This window comes from Felis catus, chromosome A1 (genome assembly GCF_018350175.1).
Source record: "Felis catus isolate Fca126 chromosome A1, F.catus_Fca126_mat1.0, whole genome shotgun sequence".
Taxonomy (NCBI): Eukaryota; Metazoa; Chordata; class Mammalia; order Carnivora; family Felidae; genus Felis; species Felis catus.
The window spans coordinates 230,983,660-231,007,105 of NC_058368.1; the positions used below are offsets into that span (position 1 = coordinate 230,983,660).

The 23,446-nt window shown below is 45.9% G+C and overlaps 1 protein-coding gene and 1 long non-coding RNA gene across 3 annotated transcripts in view; both read right to left on the reverse strand.

Moving 5' to 3' along the window:
• ANKRD33B (ankyrin repeat domain 33B) overlaps window positions 1–23,446 on the reverse strand; it is an 85,201-nt gene that overhangs the window by 43,787 nt on the left and 17,968 nt on the right. The window lies entirely within an intron of this gene.
• Window positions 6,265–12,404, reverse strand: LOC109492244. The gene is made up of 2 exons (XR_002146091.2): window positions 9,088–12,404; window positions 6,265–8,748 (listed from the first exon to the last, which is right to left on the reverse strand). It is a non-coding gene; the product is annotated as an uncharacterized LOC109492244 (long non-coding RNA).

Genomic DNA, 23,446 nt, shown 5'->3' on the forward strand with positions numbered 1-23,446 from the left:
TTGTTACTTCCAGACAGAAGTTTCAGGACACAGGGCATCGGGGGCCACATCCCCTTCTTTCTGTGTTGACGCTCCCTGAAATTCAGAGACGGGACGTCTCTCAGCCTGGGCCTGGGCGAGGGCTTGGAGAGCTGAGTCCCACCGCCACCTCCAGCCAACCCAGAAGAGCACGAATGAGCGAATGAGAAGCGAATCTTTGTTATTTTAATTTTTTTAACGTTTATTTTTTTGAGAGAGAGACAGAGAGCCCATGCCTGCGAGTGTGAGGGGGGGAAGGGCAGAGAGAGAGGGAGACACAGAACTCGAAGCAGGCTGAGAGCACAGAGCCCGACACAGGGCTCGAACTCATGAACCGTGAGATCACGACCTGAGCTGAAGTCAGACACTTAGCCAACTGAGCCACGCGGGCGCCCTGAACCTTTGTTATTTTAAATCCCAGAGACTCGGGGTTGTTCTTTACCACAGCAAACACACCATATCCAAACATGACCTACAAACCCATGCACAGTGAACATGTCCATATGTACGCTTATACATGTGTCAGTAGTTTTGCTATTTATTTTTTCCTTGGGAAAAACCATCCTTTCTTTTCAGATTATCTTTGCTACTTGACTGGGTATAAGACGTACTTTCACTTACAATATGATGGAGATAGAGTTTATATGTTTAATTTCTTTCTTAGCTTGCAGAATAAAAGCCTGGTAGCTACGTTGTGCCACATGATCCAAAACCACTTACACAAGGCCTGTCCTCCCGCCTTTAACCACTGGTCCACGCGGTGCCATAAATGGTACCTGAGCGCCTGCGCGTGCCGCTACCGGGGCTTCTGACCTCTCACGCGGCCACACAAAGTCCCCAGGGCCGACCTTCGCCACTACCTTGACTCAGTTCGCCGTGCCTCCAAGCCTTTGCACCTGCGGTGGCCTCCACCTGGGACACCTTCCTCCCGCTCACAGCCACCGTCCCTGGTCTCCCAGGCACACGTCCGATCCTCTGCCCGTCTTGGGCCAGCCCCCCCCCCCCACACCCATCTGCTCGTGCTCTCACTGGGCTGCCTGGCACACAGCACTCCCCACCGGAAGCGAGCTCCAAGCCGAGAAGCACCGCATCCTTCTGACTCTGTTCCCCCAGTGCCCGACGTCCGCAAGACACTCAGAAAGCATGCGTTGAATGAATGAAACGCCCCTGGACTGTTTCAGTACCTCCCAGCTCACATATGCTCAGCTGACTCTCAACTGAGGCACTCACACGTGGTGACAAGCTCCTGAGCTTTTTAACTTACTAACGCATCCAAGCAAGGAAATTACCTGAGGTCCCAGGGAACCTCAAAGAACCCAGTTCCCTTTAGAGTGGTAAATAGGACTCTAGGCCGATGCCGCCAGATCTGGAGCGGAGTAACCCAGCCGTGAAAGCAACAGCCGGACGCAAAGAAGTCGAAAGCAGGTTCAAGAATTCCACCGTGAGGAGCTCACTTCAAGGGGAATAACGGTACGTCAGGAGCTCTGCATAAAGCTCTGTAACTACAAAAGCCTGAAAACGGCCCAAATCCACATCAAGGGACGATGGGCTAATTGGACACCGGCTGTGGGACACTCTGTCGCCCCCAACAGGAATGAGGTTGGAATGCAGGAGCCTCAAGGGAAGGCACGGGTGAAAAGTAACAGTAAGCACAGGTCAGGACAGGGCATGTGATACAACTCTTCCGGGGGGACCTGCTAAAACGTGGACGTGACTCCTGGAATGTCTATGTTCATTAAAGATCTTTTATTTTGGGGGCGCCTGGGTGGCTCAGTCGGTTGAGCGTCCGACTTTGGCTCAGGTCATGATCTAGAGGCTCGTGAGTTCGAGCCCCGCATCAGGCTCTGGGCTGACAGCTCGGAGCCTGGAGCCTGCTTCGGATTCTGTGTCTCCCTCTCTCTCTGCCCCTCGCCCATTCCCATGCTCTCTCTGTCTCTCAAAAATGAATAAACTTAAAAAAAAAAGAGAGATCTTTTACTTTTCTGAGAGGAGATAAAAGAAATTTAACTGGCCTCCTTGAAGGCACATATTGTAAGAAGGAGGCTTAGACGTTTTATGACATATTTTGGATTTGGTTCAAAGTCCTCTCAAGGCACACACGTATTTTTTGAGTACACAAATAAAGTTATTCTGGCAATGGGGTTCCAGGTTATGTTTATATTTTTATTCATGCTTTCTTGCATCAACTAAAGAGATGCCTAATAAATTGTTTTAAATCAGGAAACCAAAACGAACATTACTGTGGCTCAAATGGATAAAATATAACCGGAAAACTCCTTCAGAGTCAGGGCTCATGCCTTGGGATGAGGAATAGACAAATCCAAAGTTGTCATAGTTCAAAACAATTTCCCTTTAGACTAAATTTTGCGAACCATGTGAATTATCACCACTCCAAACCTCTAGTTTGGACTTATAATTTTAGTACGGTAGTCATTTTAGGAAATGACTTTGTTCAACTCAAGCCTTTCTTTAAATCCACTATGCACATATCATGCCCAGTATATGTGTTATACATTATATATGTATCAGGCTTGTCTAATTTCCCCAATAATGGCAGTGGTTTTCACACAGTCATCTTATATTCCGTGAGAGAAAACCAGGCCCGGTTCCCTAGAGATGCCCTGCCGGCAGCGACCTCCCATCATAATGACGTGTTCCTCTCGCCACTTATCCCCAAGTTTTTAAGACAGATCCACAAAGCTCCAGAGAGAACTTTAAGGAGGGAGAAGAACTAGAAGGGCAACATACACAAAACAGAATGGCACAGAGACCACCCTGCCAGCGGGGAAGGGTTCTGTGCGCCGCAACCCCACAGAAGCGGGCCCCCCAAGCCCCCGTCGGGCCATCAGACCACAGCCCAGGCCCAGCTGCAGCCTCATGCACGATCCTGAGTCAGAACCGCTCAATACCTGAGCCACAGACACTGGCAGCGGATGCGAATGCCGATTGTTCTTCGACCACCGTATTTTGAGATGATGTTACGTGGCATTAGATGAACACTGGTGAGTCACAGGGGGAGGCTCTACACACACACACACACACACACACACACATAACCTTCTGCGGCCCGCACACACGAACAACTTATGTTTCCCCACCATAAGACCTGGATTCTTGAACTAAGGTTGAATATACATTTATACAAAGAAGTATATAATTACACTAGGATTTCCTTAATAACCAACCATTAAAGTCTACTTGATATTATGCTAGGTACGGGGAGATATAATTAATGCCACAAATCAGCTAAGTAAATCTGGGCTTACATCAGAACTCACTATATTCTCAGAAGACATGAACACAATGCTATTTCTTCCTTTTCTCAAAAATGTTCTCCTTTTGGGGCTGGGTGGCTCAGTCAGTTGGGCATCCGACTTCGGCTCAGGGCTCAGGTCATGATCTCATGGCTCCTGAGTTCGAGCCCCACGTCGGGCTCTGTGTTGACAGCTCAGAGCCTGGAGCCTACTTCGGATTCTGTGTCTCCCTCTCTCTCTGCCCCTAACCCACTCTCATTCTGTCTCTGTCTCTCTCAAAAATAAATAAACGTTAAAAAATTTTTTTTAATGTTCTCCTTTTGAAACTAGGGGGGAGAAAAGAGTTAAAGAAAATTTTTCTATTATATAATCTTACACGTTATCAAGATCAATAAAACTGGGGTATATGAAGGATTTTTGCCATGAAGAAAGTCTTAAATCATAACGTAAAAATGAAAAAAATACATACTTTAATAAGGTATATGTTTTATCATATACTTTTAATAAGGTTAATACATCGGCCTATAAAATGATCAACAATGCATTAAAAGAAAATTAAAAGCAAATGCACTAAAATTTCCATCGTGATTGATTCTAGATTGTTCTAGATCTACACATTATAGGTGATTTCTTTTTCCTTAGACTCTTCTGTAGTAAAAAAGCCCATTTTTACTACAGTGAACACTTACTTCTACTTACTAATCAGAAAATGAAAAATGTTTAATGAAGAAAAAATTCTGATATATCTTCCCAGTCTCCTGCTTATTCGATTTCATAAGCAAACCTGTGGACTGGGAGAAACTGGTATGAAAGAGACCTGGTGCTTATCCCTTTCTGGGAAGAGGTGAAAAAGGGTAGAAATACATTTGCAATCAAGCAAGCAATCCATAAATGAAAAACGAATCGACGCTTTCGGGACCTATGGGTTACCGTCAGCTTACTTTCTCGCAAAAACACTCCATTAAGTTTCAAGAAAGGAATCCAAGTTGCCCATTCCATCCTCAGCTGAAACGCTTGCTGGGTATTCAGCCTAGTCTGCCAAGCATTCCTCCCTCCAAAGCTCTACCCAGCTGGCCTGCGGTGGGCGCCCGGACAGCACTGCGTTCTCCTCGTGATAAATAAAACTCTACGCTTTGTGGGGGGCAATTTTGCTCACAAATACTGAGTCTGTAATGTACAAATACTGGCTTGGGTCACAGAGAGTGTGGCATAACACGGTACAGTGCCAACCAACCAATGGAGAATAAACACCTTGGCTAATTATTCCCCCAGACAACCTATTTACTGTGTTCTGATTGGTTTAGGTTCAACCCTGGCCACTCAGAAGGGGGTTCCGGGACCAGCAGCAGCATCCGGATGGCCGGTCACGATCGCAGAACCTTAGGCACCAGTCCAGACCTGGTGAATCAGAGCGCGCATTTCACAAGCCCCCAGCTGGGCCATAGGACAAAAAGTGTGAGGCGTCCTAAAAGCAGCACGTGGCTCTCACATGGACATGATGATGGTTGTCACTGCACCTGGGAACCCAAGATACAGACTTCGGTCACCCCTCTTGGGTGGCCGGAAATATGGCTCAGCTTGCTTTTCCCGTGCATTTTTGTTTCGATTGATTTTATTTTATTCTGATTTCCCGTTAATTTTTACCTTATTTTTTAATTCAACTTTCATGGATCTGATTCTGATTTTACCTCCTCCTGGCCGCCCGGGTGCCTCCAGCATCCTCTCACACGCCACCTAATTGGTCCTGCCTGCCCCCCCAACCCCCCCCGCCCCCGTCCTTGATCCTTCACTCTGAGCCATCCCTGGTCACAGGCTGAGATGGAGGGGTCACAGACAGAAGCTGAGATTGCAAGATTTTATGGTTTCTGTTTGCCTTATAGATCTAGGGGCACGAGACGTACGATGGTGTAAAGAAACAAATCCAGTAGGTCACCCTGCTTTCAGAACACTCTTTTGTCGACCCGTGAGTATTTGGTCACCATCCGACAAGCTGATACTAATGATCGCATATGCCTGGCTGGGTGTTGAGAAGGCAAAGGTGAACTCTGAAATCAGACAGTCCTTCCCCAAGGGGACAGCCAGCCTAGGGACGCATACAGGGAAGTAAACAACAGTTCTGGGGCCTGCCCAGGCTGCAAGACGACAAGGGACCAGAACCAGTTGGGGGAAGGACGCTAGCATCCCCCGGCTGAGCCAAACAAAGGCAGGGGGCCCAGTGGTGCCAGGGAGGGTGGGGAAGATGTCCCAAGTGCTGGACAAGCATGTGCAAAAGGCTGGGGGGTTGACAGCGCCTGGGGACTTCGGGAAATCATGAAGGGCTGGCGTAGAGGGCCAAAGAGCCGGAGTCATGTCCGAAGCTAGGGAGAACCAAGCAAGGTCTGAGGCAGGGTGCATCAGGAACAGATGTGCCTCTCACCTGAGAGGTAGGGTGGAAGAGGAGAGCTTTGCCATTTTCTTCTATTTTCAAAATATTCGGTAAGTATGTGGGCCCCCCACCCCGACTTTTCAAGCTGATTTGGCAACTCCTTCATGATTTAAGATGTAATTGAAACTGACATCTGTCTGTCTGACTCATATCTGTCAGGGCTGCTGGCTTCAACAGAACATTCCGGGCTCTGGGATGCCTGTTCTCCAGGTGTTCATTAATGTCTTCTAACTTGACTTTTTTTTTTTAATGTAAAAATTTAAATTATAACCTTTTCCAAATGTGAAGGTTCTTGATATCATTAGTCATCAGGGAAATGCAAATCAAACCCACACTGAAACACCACCATACACCCACCAGAACGGCTAAAATTAAAAAGACAATACCAAATGCTGGTGAGGGTGCGGAACTCTCGTGTTCCCAGCAGGTGGGCGTGTAAAATGGAAAAACCGTATTTGAAAACTGGCAGTTTCTAATAAAACTCACCACACGCCTACCTTATGACCTAGCAATTCCACTCACAGGTTTATTCCCGGGAGAAAGAAAGTCTATATCCACACAAAGACGTGCATAAGAATGTTTGGAGCAGTTTTATTCATAACAGCCAAAAATTGCAAACAACCCAAATATTCATCCTCAAAAGACTGGATAAGGAAACTGCTATACTCAAGTTTAGGAATACCACTCAGCAAAAAAGAACAAAATTCTGACACGTCCAACACCAGCAATAGGTCTCAAACACACTGCATCCGATGAAATAACGTCAGACGTAACAAAATACATGCTGTTTGATTCCATTTGATGAAACCCAAGGACAGGCAAAATTAATCGATGGTGATAAAAAAACAGTAAAGGGGATTATTGGAAGGAGTAGGAGAGAACTTTTCAGGGTAATGGAAACATCCTACATCTCAATTGGGGTAATATTTATATGCATATATTTGTCAGAATTCACTCACTGTACCTTTAAGAGTTATGCATTTCTCTGTGTGTAAATTATATCTCAGGAAGGACTGATGGCACAAAAAAAAAAAAAAAAAAAACTGAGCCAAAGATATACAAACGGCCAAAACCACAGTGAGATATCCCACATCTGCTAGGATGCCTATAATCAAGAAAAACAGAAAACATCACGTGTTGGCGAGGATGTGGGGAAACTGGACCCCGTGGGCACCACTGGTCGGAAGGTAAAATAGTGCCACACTGTGGAACAGTTTGGTGGCTCCTTGGAAAGCTAAACACGGGGTGACCACGTGACCCAACAATTCTCCTCCTAGGGATGTACCCGAAGGAATTTAACATAGGCACTGAACAGATCTTTGTACAGCCCTGTTCCTGGCGCCATGATTCATGAGAGCGACAAGAGGCATCAACAGACGTGTCCATCAACAGATGAGTGGATGCGAGAAATGCAGCCACGTACAATGGGGTACTATCTCTTTAAGTTAAGGAATGAAACTCTAGCACGTGCTGCAACACAGATGAACCGTGGAGGCATTATGCTGTGTGCAAGGAGCCAGGCGCAAAAAGACACTCTATGATTCCATCTATGTGCCATCTAGAAGAGGCAAACTCAGAAACAGAAAGTAGGTTACAGTCTCCCAGAACCAAGGCAGGTGGGGGGGGGGGCGGGGGGGAGGAGGGGAAGGAATGGGGAGTTATTGCTTCGTGGCTACAGGGTGCCTGTTCGGGGTGATAAAAATAGATGGCAGTGACACTTGCACAACAGTGTGAGAGTAAGTCATGCTACTGAACTGTGTGTTCGTTACAATGGCTAAAAGGGGAAATTTTATGTTATATATATATGTATATATATACCACACTATAAATATAAACATATATATATACATATATATACCACACTACATATGTGTATATATATATATACCACACTATAAATATAAACATATATATATATACACCACACTATAAATAAGTAAATATATATATAGATATATATGTATATATACGACTAAATAAAGTCATAACTGGGTGCACCCAAAACCATTTACATCTATACTTTAAATGGACAAAGAATATGGTGTGTGTGTGTGTGTGTGTGTACATGCATATATTGAATTATACCTCCATAAAGCTGTTAAAAATGAAAAAAAGAAATAAAAGCAACTTTGAGACACATACATAGCACGGACAGATCTCAAAACCATGATGTCGCAGGAAAGAAGCCAGGCACCAGGGCACGCACTGTGTGATTCCACCCAAGTCCCAGTGCTGGCTGAACTAACCCGTGGGGACAGAAATCTGAGCAGTGGTGGCCTCTGATGGGCGGGGGTTGAGTAGAAAATAGAGGAAATTCTATTTCAAGCTGGGGGACGAAGCACAGGTGCATGAGCTTGTCAAAAGTCACGCAGCTGTTCATTCCGAACTTGTGCACTTTACTGTATGTAAATTACACCTCACTGAACCACGGTTACTATAAAATACGGTATTGACAGTGCTGTGGAGGGCACGGGGAAAAGCAGGGTCAGAGGCGGGAATGCAATTAGAAGCCTCCTGTCAGAAGGAGGCAGCGTCACCGAATAAGGGGGCAGCTTGGCGGAGGGTAAAGGAAGCAAAGCCAGAAGTTGTGGGGCAGGAAAACAAACATGTGGACGTGAGGCGAGAGGTAAGAGGTGACTGGCTTCTGGCCTGGGCCCCTAAGAGAATGTCAAAGTCATCTCTCTGCCCAGGAAAGAAAGACAGCAAGAAAACTCCAGTGCTCTTGGGAAACAAACGAAGGCCCAGAAACCTAACACCAGCGAAAAGAAGAATCTCACAAACTTAAAAGATACATTCAATTTGAATCAAAAGGTTCACAGTGGAAAGCACAGTCAATTTTAAAGGGTGTGTGAGTCGTTTGTTGTTTTGTTTTGTTTCTGGCTGGAGAGAGTCTGCCTGGCTTATGCGAAAAACAGTATGTCCCCAAAGCACGTGCAAGACAGCATGTCCTCAAACTTTCCCGAGTCGGTGAATGGCGGTATCTTTTGTCCAAATGACAGCATTAGCAGAAGTGCCTCCCTCTTCCTTCATATCGTCACATCTGCCTGTTCACTAAGAAAGAAAAAAAAAAAAAAAAAGGACAGAGATTTCCAGAGTCAAAATCATCCAGATGGCGGTGACTAAAAAAGATGGGACAAAAATGTCCAGTTGGGGTGCAGGGATGAGCCCAGAAAGACGCATCGCAGGCAATGATGAATCTCTGAGGATCCGTTGCCTCTCTGGAGGGGCGCTCAGGGCCTCCCCCTACCACACCCTGCCTGCCCAGAGCCCACTTCTGAGAAGGCTCCCTTCACTCGGGCCTCTGAGCCATGACCCTCTCTCCCTCACCTGCCCGCTAACCACCTGTCCTGGGTTGAACTGTGCCCCCGCCCCACCCCCAACCCCTGGTACCTGTGAATGTGACCTTATTTGGAAAGAGTCTTTGCAGACATACTCAAGTTAAGGATCTTGAGATGAGGTCGTCCTGGGGATGAGACACAGACACACAGAGAGGCCATGTGAAAACAGAGGCAGAGGGTAGAGTGGTACAGACACAGCCAACAATGTCTGGGGCCACCAGATGCTGGAAGAGGCAGGAAGGACCCCTCCTAGGGTCTTCAGAGAGGGTACAAACCTGATGTCACCCTGATTTGGGATTTCTAGCCTTTGGAACCGTGAGAGGAAAAATTTCTGTTGTTTAAGCCACCAACTTTGTGTTAATTTGTTACAACAGCCCGAGAAAGCTAATACATCAACACTCTAGCACCGCATCTGGCCTGTGTCCTCCAAGCGTCTCCCCCACCTGACCTGGGGATACCAGGTCCTTTCCTGCTCGGATACCACTCTTGGATAAGGCCCTCGCTCGTCCACGAAGGCAGCAAAAGCCGCCCTCCGGTCACCTGTCTCCTGGCTTGGCTCCCGTCCATCCTTCCCACTCATGTGTTCTGTTCTCCCTGCTTAGAAGGGTCCATTCCCGCAATTCCCAGTTGTCCTCAGGAGGAAAAGCCCGGGGCTGGCCCCGGCCCCCGCCCCCATCCCTGGCCTGAGCAGGCATCACGTCTGTCCCACCTACTGCCAAAGAAACAGGAACCGTTTGGTGCATTTGCAAACAGAAGATCCCACCGTGCCACGCGCCAAAATACTCGAAATGCAGGGCGGCCTGCTTAGCTTTCATTCCTCCAGCCCCCAGCAACCTCAGCTTTTACTGAATGCCAAAATATGGCTGATTAGGCAAATGAACAGGACAAGGACTGCGCCAACAGAGCCTTGTGACATAAATGCTGTTCCTCCAAAAGAGACAATCTGGGCAACTGACGCCATCAGAGACCATCCCATACCAGTAACAGGGGACGCTAGGCTTCCCATCCGTTCCCTAAAACATCCAATCATCTAATTCCCTACAGGAATATCAGGAATGCAGGGTATTCCTAAGCCCACGGGGAGATGGGGCCGTGGCTCAGGCCACTGCTTGTACCACAGCCACCACAAGTCCCTTCGATTGTCAGGTCTGTTATGGAGAGTCACGGGTGCCTCTCGGTCCTTCCCAAATCAGCAGCTTGTAGGCTGACCGAATGCTCCAAACATCCAACTGCAGAATGTTATTGTCGTTGTTTTAGCAGGCCTTATTTCTTAAAGTGGTTTCAGGTTCACAGCAAAACTGAATGGAAGACTAGGGGCTTCTTCACCTGTGAAGTTTTAATGCCTCAAATCATGTCCAGCACAATTTGTTACACTCACATTTCAACAGTGGAGCCATTTGAGCTAAGACCCGTTTTGTTTTTTTTTTTTTAACAACTTACTTACTGGGTTAATAGCTAAAGCTTTACAAAAAGAAAAGGGGGCATCTGGGTCACTCAGTTGGTTGAGCACCGACTTCTTGATTTCAGCTCTGATCATGATCTCACAGTTCATGGGATCGAGCCCCATGTCGGGCTCTGCACGGAGAGCATGGAGCCTGCTTAAGATTCTCTCTCCCTCTCCCCCACTTGTGCACAATGCTTAAAAATGTGTCACTGCGTAGAAAAGGAAGGGTGGGCCAGCACACTGGCTGATTCTTCAACTGATGGCAGCCATCTGGTTAGAGTGATACGAAATTTATTGTTTTCAAGCACTGGAATCAAAGAATAGACAAAGTCAAGATAGACACAGGCATAATTACAGAGCAGAGCAAATGATGTTCATCTTGTCCGTAAAAACATAATGAGAACAAAACTGAGAGGAGGTTGTGGGGAGAGGAAGGAGGGAAAGGTGAGGAATGCTCTTCTCTAACACAGAAGCCCAGAAATATTGACCACAACTATGGAAAAGAAATCAAGGTTGAAATACAATATATAGTGTAGTGTAGGCACCCAATGATTGGCTTATACAATTGTAAGTGCCTGACATTAAGTCTTGATTCTTGATGCCTCCATTTCAGAGACCTCCATCTTGAATGAACGGACACGGGGCCAGTTATTCAACTAGATAAGGGACCAGGCAGCCCCACCCCTGATGCTCCCCTTTCTAGAAAGCCCTGGGTGACCTACATACCTCACGGTGGACTGATGGACTGCTTGCTTTCCTCTTCCCACACGTTAATTCCCACTTTAGGTTTTGAATTCACCAGTTCACCCTAGGCTCCACCCTCAACCCCAATAAAGGCAGAACCCCAGGCTCCTGAGTATTCTCCCTCCCCACCTCTCTCTCTCCTTCTCTCTCCCTTCCTTCCGTCCCTCCCTCCCCCCACCCAGTCCCATGACCTCAGACAGGCTGTGTATCCTCCAGATCTGTCAGTAATAAACCTTGTTTTTTCAGTTTCCTGATGATTATTGCTGAGGGCATCTTACAATCCTAAAGAGAACCACAAGGGCCGATCCAACCACAACATGGGCTCTGGTTGGGGAAATGCCCAGGTGAGTGCCCCAAGCTGTTCTAGCTGGTAGAAGTCACCTCTGATAGGCTGAGAACACAAAACCACTAGGGACTAGAATAAACATGAAATACTGATTGGAGAGGGCAGGGAAGTAGTCTTGTCAGCATCCATCCGTCATTGCAGGAGTCATTAGTATTGTCCCAAATGGATAAATCAAGACACCCATTATGAGCAAGCTGTCCATCAGCCAGCAGGTGACCACCAGAAGAAAGTGGGAATGATTCAAAGTGACCCCTTCTGGAAAGCAGACAGAGAAGAAAAGGTCTGGGGTGCATTCAGTACAAGCTCACCAGCAAGGATCTATCTTCTAGCATGTAAGTAGGTGCACTACTTTAAAAAAAAAAATGGGTGAAGGGGGTTAAAAAGTACAAACTTCCAGTTATAAAATGAGGCAGGGGGATGTCATATCCAGCACGGTGACTATAGTCAATGATATCCCGTTGCATTATTTGAAAGTTGTAAGTTGTTAAGAGTAGATTTCAAAAGTTCTCATCACAAGAGAAAAAGCTGTTAACTCTCGTGATGGATGACGGTGATGATGGATGTTGACTGCAGTTATTACAGTGATCACTTTGCAATACATGTAAATATCAAGTCATTACACTGCACACCTAAAACTAACATAATATGACATGTCAGTTATATCTCCATTTAAGAAAAAAAACAGGAGGAAGAGAATAGAATACTAACAAGAATTAAAAAGTACATTAATAGGGGCACCTGGGTGGCTCAGTCGGTTGAGCGTCCGACTTTGGCTCAGGTCATGAACTCGTGGTCAGTGGGTTCGAGCCCTGTGTCGGGCTCTGTGCTGACAGCTCGGAGCCCGGAGCCTGCTTCTGATTCTGTGTCTCCCTCTCTCTTTGCCCCTCTCAGCTCACCCTCTGTCTCTCTCTGTCTCTCAAAAATAAATAAACGTTTAAAAAAAAAAAAGGCACATTAATGGGAACAAATAGAACAAATGGCACAGAATAAGATTCTTGTCTTTAAAGGCCGAGGCATGTTAAAGGAATAATATGGAAAGTGGACGGATTATTTAACCAACATTGCTGGGAAAGTTGATTATTAAGCAGGAAAAGTTTATACACATGCACCATATATCAAAATACAGATCAAAAGGATTAAAAAATTAAGAGCAAAAAATACATACACATATACTTATGTCCTAAAACAGCTAACTGATCATAAGACAAGGAAGGGCTTCAAAAGCATAATAATAATGAATAAAATAACAAATAAAAATATAAATTTACTTTGCGCGAAAACATAGTATTGATTTACATTTCAAAAAGCGCAAGCAAATTTAATAGAAGTTTAAAAACAACAACCAAAATTAATGGCAGGATTACTTAAATATCAACAGAAATATATTAAATATCAGCATTAAACACACCAATAGTACAATTTTTTAAATGGATAAAGAACAGAAAAATCAGAAGACAAACAAGGAATCAATAAATAAATGTGAAATACATATAACCTCACTAATAAGAAAGAAGTGAAAATTAAAATATTAATGAGACACCGTGTACTTAACACAAAAGATTAGATTTCAGTTATTCACAGAAGATGGATTACTCAGTTAATGGTGTTGGACAAATGCCTTAGCCATATGGGAAAAATAAGATTGGATCTTTACCTCATGGCTTATGCCAGAATGAATCATTAAATATACAACCAAAAAAACACTGGAAGGAAATTGAGATGACGATTTCTATAAACTTGGCTTTAAAAACGCATTTTGAAGCATAACAGCAGAGCCAGAAACCATAAAGAAAAAGACAGATACATCTGACTATTCAAAAATCTACACCTCTTCAGCAAAACAACAGAATAAACAAAGTAAAAAGACAAACGATGAGAACGTCCCCCTTCAGCGACAAAAAGCTAGATTCAATCGCATCTACTCTGCCGCCGAGAACGCGAGTGAAATTGAATTAAAAAAAAAAAAAATCTATTTGGAAGCATCGGACTTCCGAAACAACCAGGACCTGCAGGCTCAGTATCCCAGAAAGAATGCAGAAGCCCTGAGACAAGCTTCCATTCCCCCCGCGCTCCACCCGTGGTACCTGCAGATTCGTAAGGCTGAGAGACTGAGAAACCGAGGAGGGAACAGGAGCTAAAGGTCAGGGGCATGAGGCAAAGTCTATCAGTCTCCGGCGTTAAGGACACAAAGCTGGAGTTCATGGGCTGCCAAGGAAGACAGGCCTGTTACACAGGCCACATTTCCTGTAGCAAGCGCCAAGTCTGGCCCCTGGGAGTAAGGCAAGCCAGACCTCACAGAGACCACAACCTAGACTCTGCGATCATCTCTGCCCCACTGTGCCGGAAGTAAATTAAATCTATTCTGGAGGAAGACAACACTACTTCAGTTTTTCACGTACCACGTCTACCATTTAAAAAGAAAATTACTGGGGCGCCTGGGTGGTTCAGTTCAACTTTGGGTTTCCACTCAGGTCATGATCTCACGGTTGTGGGATGGAGCTCCGCGTCCGGCTCCCCACTGAGCATGAAGCCTGCTTGGGATTCTCTCCTCTCTCTCCCTCTGCCCCTCTCTGCCGTTCTCTCTCTAAAGTAAAAAAAAAAAAAAAAAAAATTTAAATAAAATAAATAAAAAGTAAATAAAAACTTACCAAAGATATCAGGAGACAGGACCAAAAGAAAAAGAGACCAAAAAAAAAAAAAAAAAAAAAAAAACTATCTCCAGGTAGATACAGATATTGGAGTTACGAGACTTTACGGTAACTGTGTGATTAATACGTAACAGAAAATAATGACAAATGGAGAGTTTCAGCAGAGGACTAGAATATGTAAAGAAAGAGTCAGATTAAAACTTTGGCAATAAAATATAAAGTAACTGAGACTTAGAATTTAAAAAGGAGTAAAGAAGCAGATTAGGCCACATAGAGAATTAGTGAACTGAAAGATGGGTGAACTGAAAATGCCCGGACGGGAAAAAAAAGGACGGAGAAGATAAGAAAAAAACACATACGAGTCACATGGAGGATGGTGGAAAAGGTCTAATATGTGTGAATCTGGTGTCACACGATGGGAAGAAAAAGAGAATGGGACAAAAGAATATGTGGCAAAATAGTGGCTGAAGATTTTCCAGAACTGACCAAAGATATCACGCCATAAATTCAAGCAATTCTATAAACTCCAAGAAGATTTACAGAATCAATACAGGGAGGGCACCTGGGTGGCTCAGTTGGTTAAACATCCAACTTCAGCTCAGCTCATGATCTCACAGTTCATGAGTTCAAGTCCCGCATCGGATTCTGTGCTGACAGCTCAGAGCCTGGAGCCTGCTTTGGATTCTGGGTCTCCTTCTCTCCCTGCTCCTACCCTGTGTGCTCACTCTCTCCTCTCTCACTCTCTCTCTCTCAAAAATAAATAAATATTTTTTAAATAAATAAACACAAGGGCACCTGGGTGGTTAAGCATCCGGCTCTTGGTCTCGGCTCAGGTCATGATCTCATGGTTCGTGGGATCGAGCCCCACATCAGGCTTTGCACTGACAGCACAGAGCCTGTTTGGGATTCTCTCTTTCCCTCTATCAAAATAAATAAATTTTAAAAAATAGTTAAAAAATAAATACAAACTGGAAGAAGAATGTGGAACATATGCTAGACAAATAACAACTTTAGCATATTTTCAAAATTCTTAGAACTCAAGAAGAAAACACAGACTCATAAAAAAATGGGCAAAGGATAGATATGAAGAAGCTGATGTTATATGAAACATGCTTTGACCCCGCTAATCATCAGACACACTCATGTTAAAGTGAGGTGTCATTTTCTTACCACGAGTTAGAAAAGATTTAGAAGCGTGAGTGAAAGGAAAGGTACTTTTCTATCTTGCTAAAACCATGAGCCGATTCTAGTGGGCAATTTGTTAGTATCAGTCAGGTTAAGCTACGTTGTGCAGCAGTAACAAGCAATCCCAAAATTTCAGTGGCTTATGACAAATGTCTACTTGCTCACATGACACATCCACTGAAGGTGGGCTGTGGCTCTTTGATGCTGTCTTCCCTCCAGGACTCGGGTTCATGGAGGAGGCTCTACCTAGAATATTTCGAGTCTCACCGCAGAGGGACAAGTGGGTATGGCAAACCATATGCCATGGGTCTTAAACCGATGGCCAATATGACACTGATTTTGCCAGAGTAAGTGGGATGGCCAAGCGTAATGCTATGGAGAGAGAAGCTTACTCGTGCTCCAGGGAGAGGCAGAATTTGGGGGGGAAATAATAGGACCCAGCATGTGCATCCAAACTCAAGACCTAACGATTTCCTTAAAAAAAAAAACAAAAAAACAAAAAACTGGATCAAAATGCAGACGGGTATGTAAACCGCCATATCGCTCATAAAGGACAAACCAGAAATAATCTCAGTGTCCACTGGGACGTCATAAGCTAAATCACTGAAAACATACTGAAAATAGATTATATTGCTGTAGTTAAAAATAATGACGTGTGGGGTGCCCGGGTGGCTCAGTTGGTTGGTTAAGCACCTGACTCTTGATCTCAGCTCAGGTTTTGATCTCAGGGTCATGAGTTCAGGCCCCGAGTTGGGCCCTGCGCTGGATGGGAAGCCTACTTATAAAAAAATAATAATAATAAAATAACGGTGTGTACTTGATGAATGAAAAGATGTCCTCAATAAGTTACTCAGGAAAGCAGATCATATGTCCCATATTATATTAAATGACTGAAGTTAAACCTAAAACGTGTAATTATCTCTAGATCAGAGATTTTCGGATTTGGCATTTTGCCTTTCTATTTATCTGAACATTTCACAATACGACTGCGTGACTTCAATCCTTCAGAAACCAACAAACCCCTTTCAATATTTTTAACAACAAATGTTCGGTGTCATGGGGATCCAGCAAAACAGGCAATTTCATAAACATGCGGGTGGAAGGAGAAATCAGTAGTCTTCCTAGAAAGCAAAATAGCCTTTAAAAGGCTCATACTCTTCTTTTTTTTCCTTTCTTAAGTTTATTTATTTATTTTGAGAGATACGGAGACAGCACGACCAGGATGGGGCAGAGAGAGAGGGAGGGAGGGAGGGAGGGAGAGAGAGAGAGAGAGAGAGAGAGAGAGAGAGAGAAAATCCCCCAGCAGGCTCCACCCTGACAGCCGTGGGACTCGAACTCACGAAACTGCAAGATCATGACGGGAGCCGAAACCAAGAGCTGGACACTTAACTGACTGAGTCACCCAGGTGTCCCGGAAAAGGCTCAAAGCCTTAAACCCTATAATATGCCTCCTAAAACTTGACATAAAAAGCAACGTTCCAAGTGCCAATAAAAGATATACTAAGACATCCATTCATCAGAGCATTATTTAAATAGAAAAATTTCAGAAACAAGGAAAATGTCCAACAGATGATTAAATAAACAATGATAAACGCAGTAACAGGTTTTTAAAAATCAAGATTCTTAAGTACTTTTTTATTTTTAATTTTTTTTTCAACGTTTATTTATTTTTGGGACAGAGAGAGACAGAACGGGGGAGGGGCAGAGAGAGAGGGAGACACAGAATCGGAAACAGGCTCCAGGCTCCGAGCCATCAGCCCAGAGCCTGACGCGGGGCTCGAACTCACGGACCGCGAGATCGTGACCTGGCTGAAGTCGGACGCTTAACCGACTGCGCCACCCAGGCGCCCCTTAAGTACTTTTAACATAGAAATGGGGGTGCCTGGCTGGCGCAGTTGGTAGAACGCATGACTCTTGATCTCGGGGTTGAGCTTGAGCCTGACATTGGGTGTACAGATTGCTTAAAAATAAAATCTTTAAAAATAATAATAATAGAGAAATGAGCTCAGACTATGCTTATAAGTGAAAAAAGAAGGATATCCTGTATTTACAGGATAAACTTTAGAGACAGATAAACAGATGGACAGATCGCGTTGACTTCGTTATCTCTGGGTACCGATGAGACGTGTTTATATTTTCTTCTTTGTACGTGGCTCTATTTTTTTTTTTAATTTTTTTGAATGTTTATTTATTTTTGAGAGAGAAAGAGACAGACAGAGCCTGAGTTGGGGAGGAGCAGAGAGAGAGGGAGACACAGAATCCGAAGCAGGCTCCGTGCTCTGAGTTGTCAGCACAGAGCCAGATCCGGGGCTCGAACCCACGAATCACAAGATCATGACCTGAGCCGAATTGAACACTTAACCGACCGAGCCACCCAGGCGCCCCTGTACGTGGCTCTTTCTTGTCTTGCTTTTGTTTTGTTTTCATTTTCCGCACCTGAATACTTACATTGGAAGCAGAAGGATTATCTAATAAATATTACTGTTACATGTCAGAGTATCGGAATGAGGATCGGAGGGTGCTATGATCGTTGACAGGGGAAGTCAGACTCCACCCAGAGGGATCTTCATGAGTCACTAAAATCAGAAACGTTCTGCCGCAATGAAAATTCATGTGCTCCAACTCCACCGCACCTGGAACGTCAGCAAGCAGAAGATTCCCCCAACTCCAAGCATATACTGCTGCTGAGACCCAGGAAACACAAGAATAAAGCCTCGGTAACTGTAAATGTATTGCAAAAGGCCCACATTTGCACTAGCAAGATCTCTCCTCATCTGAATCCACTGTGACACTGGGAGGCCAACAGCAACTTCCTCAATTACACATGAAGATAACGTCCAGGGGCACCTGGGTGGCTCAGTCAGTTAAGCACCCAACTCTTGATTTCGGCTCAGGCCAGGATCTCAAGGTTCCTATGATAGAGCCCTGCATTGGGCCCTGTGCTGGACGTGGCAGTGAGGCTCAGTCCTCTATCTTTCACCCCAGAACCCTGGCTCTGCTTCATGCATGTCCCGCTCGATGCCCTCAACCTCACATGGAAACCCATCAAACACCACAGCGCAGCTACCTCTCCGCGGGAGGGAGCCCCGCACACCTGCCTGCAGCAGGTGCCTGGGCAGCCAGGCCACGGGGGCTGACAGAGGAAGCCACAAGCACCCCAAAAGTGCTTTCCAGTTCTAGGATTTCTTTCAGGGTCTCCTTTCCCAAGAGTGAAGCCTCAGAGCTCCTACGGACTCGCACAAGCACGTTCTCAAACAACCTGCATCAAAGGGAAATGGCCACGCGGACTTGAAGTCAGTCCTAAAAAAGTTGAAGTTTAAGGACGCTACATGAGCAGCCCAAATACAGCTCTGTGAACCAAGGGCAACGTCTGGGGACCTCGGCTGCCAACCCAACGTGCATCCATGAAACACCCGACTCAGTTACATGACTGCTGAAAAGACATGAATCCAGTTAAGTGTGATGTAACAGACCAGCTCACCACCACCAGTCCTCACAGACCTGTGGCCCCAAATACCTGTTCTGTCCACTGGAAACAGCACTGTGTTTCAATGGGACATTACTGAAACCTTCCCTACAGAGCGGAACCGGGTATTTTTCCTTCCCCTCTAACTCTCATTGCCCAAGACTGGTCTTCGCTCATTAAGTGATCTCATCAGTCCCTTCTGACGTCTCCTGCCAGCTCCCCCTCTCCATTCAGCTCTTGCCTCTCCGGGCTTCCGGCTGTTTCAGAACATTCCTTGTGTTCCCACCACACAGCCCTTTGCCCTTGCTGCTGCATCTGGACTGCCCTTCCCCTAGACAGCAGCACAGCCAAGACTTTGACTTCTCTCCTGCCTTTGCTCCAAGGTTCAGATCTGCCCCGCACCGTCCGCTCACACCCCGCCCGCTTTACCGTTTCTCCTCGGCACCCCGTGCTCCAACCCATGCTAGCGGTCTCATGCCTTTTACTGAAATGCCTAGGTTATTGCTTCTCTCCCCCAAGAGCCCACGAGCCCCATCCGAGTGGGGATTTCAGACTTCGTTCAGCACTCCGGTCCCGAGAACAGCGCCTGCGACAGGTGCACCTGCTCAATAAACATGTGCTAACTCAACGCATCCCTCGAACTGAGGAGAAAGTCACTTCAAAGCTCAGGAGCCAAAACCAAGAAGCATATTTAATGCAAACGGCGTTTGTGGTGTTTCTTTTTAAAGGAAGCACTGCAGCCCGGGGTCTGCTTGGAGTGCGACTGGTTAATAAAAATCCCTTTGAAATCAAAACCAAATGTGGGCTTTACGTGCTAGAAGGCACATCACAGTCTTGCCAGGTGTGATGTGGGTCGTCTCTGGCTACTCATTAGCTTCATGATCAATTAAATATCCACGAGCATGTGGTGGCCGCCTCCACACGTCACACGTTCTCCAAGCACCGGATGAAGCCGGAATGATCATCACTGAAGACAAACTCTGGGAAATCTGAGCGGATGCGTCATGCCTCTTGAGGCTCATCTCCTCGTATTACATTTTCAAAAGCACAACTCGTCCTATTATGAGTATTTTCTAAGAGGAAAATGAAGTATAACATTCAGATTCTAACAACAACAAACAGTCCGCCTGAGACACTGAGGCGCGTCTACTGCACTGAGGACACCAGCTCATTTTGTGGACCAGGAGCCTTGCACAGGAGCTGGTAAACACAACTTTCCAAAGAAGCCGTGGATGTTTTAAAAGCGCCTCATGAAACGTTTGGTCAGTAAGAGGCAGGAGAGAGCGGCCAGATGTGCCAAATGCTATAGACTTTTCTGGGTCAGACCTCAGGAATTTCTCCATGTAAATAGGTACCAGCATTCACAACTCAAAACAATTTCGCTTCCTTTTGTCCTCTATTTCAGTGATTGTCCCCTGGGGAGTGATTTTGTTCCCTGAGGGGACATTAGTCAATGTCTGGAGACATTTTTCTTGTCACAACTGTGGGAGGTGGAGAGATGCTACTGGGCTGAGGCCAGGGATGCTGTTCAACCCCAGAGTGCACAGGACGATCCCCACAACAAAGAATTACCTGGTCCCAACCGCCATTAATGCCAAGGTGGAGAAGCCTCAATATAATAAAGGCCATTTATGAAAAGCCCACAGGTAACACCCTCATCAATGAGGAAAAAACTGAAAGTTTTCCTTTAAAATCAGGAAAAAGACAAGAATGCCCACTGTCACCATTTCTACGCAACACAGTACTAGAAGAACTAGAAAGAGCAATCAGACAAGAAAAAGAAATGAAATGCACCCAAATCAGAAAGAAAGAAAGATTATCGCTGCAGATGATGTAACCCTATATATAGAAAGCCCTAAAAACGGCACAAAAAACTATTAGAAATAATATAACGAGTTTCAGTGAAGTTGTCGGATACAAAATCAACATGCAAAAATCAGTCACATTTCTTTACACCAATCAAGATCTATCTGAAAAGGAAATCGAGAAAACAATTCCATTGATGATACCATCAAAAAAGAATAAAATACTTAGGAATAAATTTAACCAAGGAAGCGAAAGATCTGTACACTGAAAACTGTAAAATATTAACGGAAGAAACTGAAGAAAGTACAAAAAAAAAAGATGGAAAGATATCTTGTGTTCACGGGTTGGAAGAATTAATATTGTTAAAATAGTCACACTACCCAAAGCAACACACAGATTGAGTGCAATCCCCATCACAATTCCAACGGCATTTTTAACAGAAATAGGGAAATAAGAATCGAAAATCTGGATGGAACCACAAAAGAGCTGAAGCAACCTTGAGAAAGAACGATGCTGAAGACATCACCCTCCCTGATTTCAAATGATATCACAAAGCTGTAGTCATGAAAACAGTAGAGTACCAGCACGAAAGCAGACACCCAGGTCAACGGACTAGAATAGAGCCCAGAAAAGGTTTCAAGCATGTAAAGTCAACTGATTTTCGACAAGGGCTCCGAGAACAAGGGCTCCGGGAAAGAATGGTCTCCTCAATGAGTGGTACCGGGAAAAGTGCATATGCACTGCAAAAGAATGACATTAGATCCTTATCTCACACCGGCCAAAATCAACTCGAAGTGGATTAAAAAACTGAAATATATGACCCTGAAACCTTAGTTTTAAGTATTTCAAAATCAAGGTATATAACTGACAGCCAGACACGGCACCCAATGTTATTCAACAAGCAGATACAAACCGCCTACTATGTGCGGCCAACTCTGCCTGACTGAAGGGGACATAAACTGAATGGTGCTGACGCCCTCCCTCATGGAGCTGACCAAGCCTAGACAGAAAATATTGACCCAGCATTATCAAGCAAAGCCAGAGGAGTTTTGTAAACAAGTTGCAAACCGTGCTGGGAACCCCAGAGAGAAGCCAGCGTGTGAGGAGGTGTGGGAGAAAGATCCCAGCAAAAGTGACATCTGAGGGCCTCTGGGTGGCTCAGTCGGTGAAGCGTCCGACTTTGGCTGGGGTCACAATCTTGTGGTTCGTGAGTTCCAGCCCCACGTCGGGCTCTGTGCTGACAGCTCGGAGCCTGGAGCCTGTTTCGGATTCTGTGTCTCCCTCTCTCTCTGCCCCTCCCCTGCTCGTGCTCTCTCTTTCTCTCTCGAAGAATAAATAAACATTAAAACAAAAAAATTTTAGGGGCGCCTGGGTGGCTCAGTCGGTGAAGCGTCCGACTTTGGCTCAGGTCATGATCTCGCAGTCTGTGAGTTCAAGCCCCGCGTCGGGCTCTGTGCTGACAGCTCACAGCCTGGAGCCTGCTTCGGATTCTGTGTCTCCCTCTCTCTCTGCCCTTCCCTTGCTCACACACACTCTGTCTCTTCCTGTCTCTCAAAAGTGAATAAAAACATTTTTTTAAAAAAAGTGATATCTGGGGCGCCTGGGTGGCGCAGTCGGTTGAGCGTCCGACTTCAGCCAGGTCACGATCTCGCGGTCCGTGAGTTCGAGCCCCACATTGGGCTCTGTGCTGACAGCTCAGAGCCTGGAGCCTGTTTCTGATTCTGTGTCTCCCTCTCTCTCTGCCCCTCCCCCGTTCATGCTCTGTCTCTCTCTGTCCCAAAAGTAAATAAATGTTGAAAAAAAAAAATTAAAAAAAAAAAGTGATATCTAAGACTGCCCTGCAGTAGATAGAGGGGATGGGTGTGGGTCCAGGGACAGTAAGGATCTGCCGTGGCATGGAGGGGGCACGGCACGTGGCTGGGGGGACACCAAGTCAGCCGGTGCTGTCACCTTACCGACAGCAAGGGCAGCAGTAGAAACTCAGGCATTTGGAGCTTTCCTGCAGGGGGCCTTGAAGGAAGCGCTTCCGGAGATGCTGCTCCTGTACTGAAAGCCACGCGTGTGAAAACAAACCCAGAAGTAGCGGCAGAACAGAGTGGAAAGTGGCAAGGACGGGCGGGCGGAGACCAGAGAGGAAGCACAGCATCTATTTCAGGGAGATGTCGCAGAGCCCCAAATTAGAGCAGCGGTGTGAAACCCCAAAGGCAAGGGGGAGGCCGTCCCAGGCCCGTCCGGAATTTAGAAAGTGACGTGATGGGGGAGGCCGGGCCTGCCCCAGGATGCGGACCACCAGGGCCGGCCCTGTGATTTGCGGCCCCCGTGCAAAATGAAAACCCCAGGCCCTGGTTCAAAATCATTAAGAATTTCCAGAAAGCGACAGCAGAGCATTGCACCACACGGGGGGCCTTTTTTAAGCACAAGGCCCGGAGCGTGGCACAGGTTGCACACCCACAACACCAGCCCTGGAGGCAGAGGCGATAATGCCAAATGTTGGAGGGTGGCAACGAGCCGTGTTGCAAACACGTAAAGGAGGAGACGTTGGGAGAAGGTCTGGCGCAAGAAATCCCGCGGCCGATCCGAATGCGGGTATGACTCCGGGAGTGCTGTGCAGGGCTGAGGGCTGGCATCGGCAGAACAGGCCTTGAGGGGGCTCTTCCAGCAGCCAGTCTTCCTAAGGGAATGTGTGAGTCAGGGCTCTCCAGAGAGACACAGCCAGCAGGAAATGTAGACAGAGAGAGATGTATTTTAAGGAACGGGTCATACAAGCAGGAG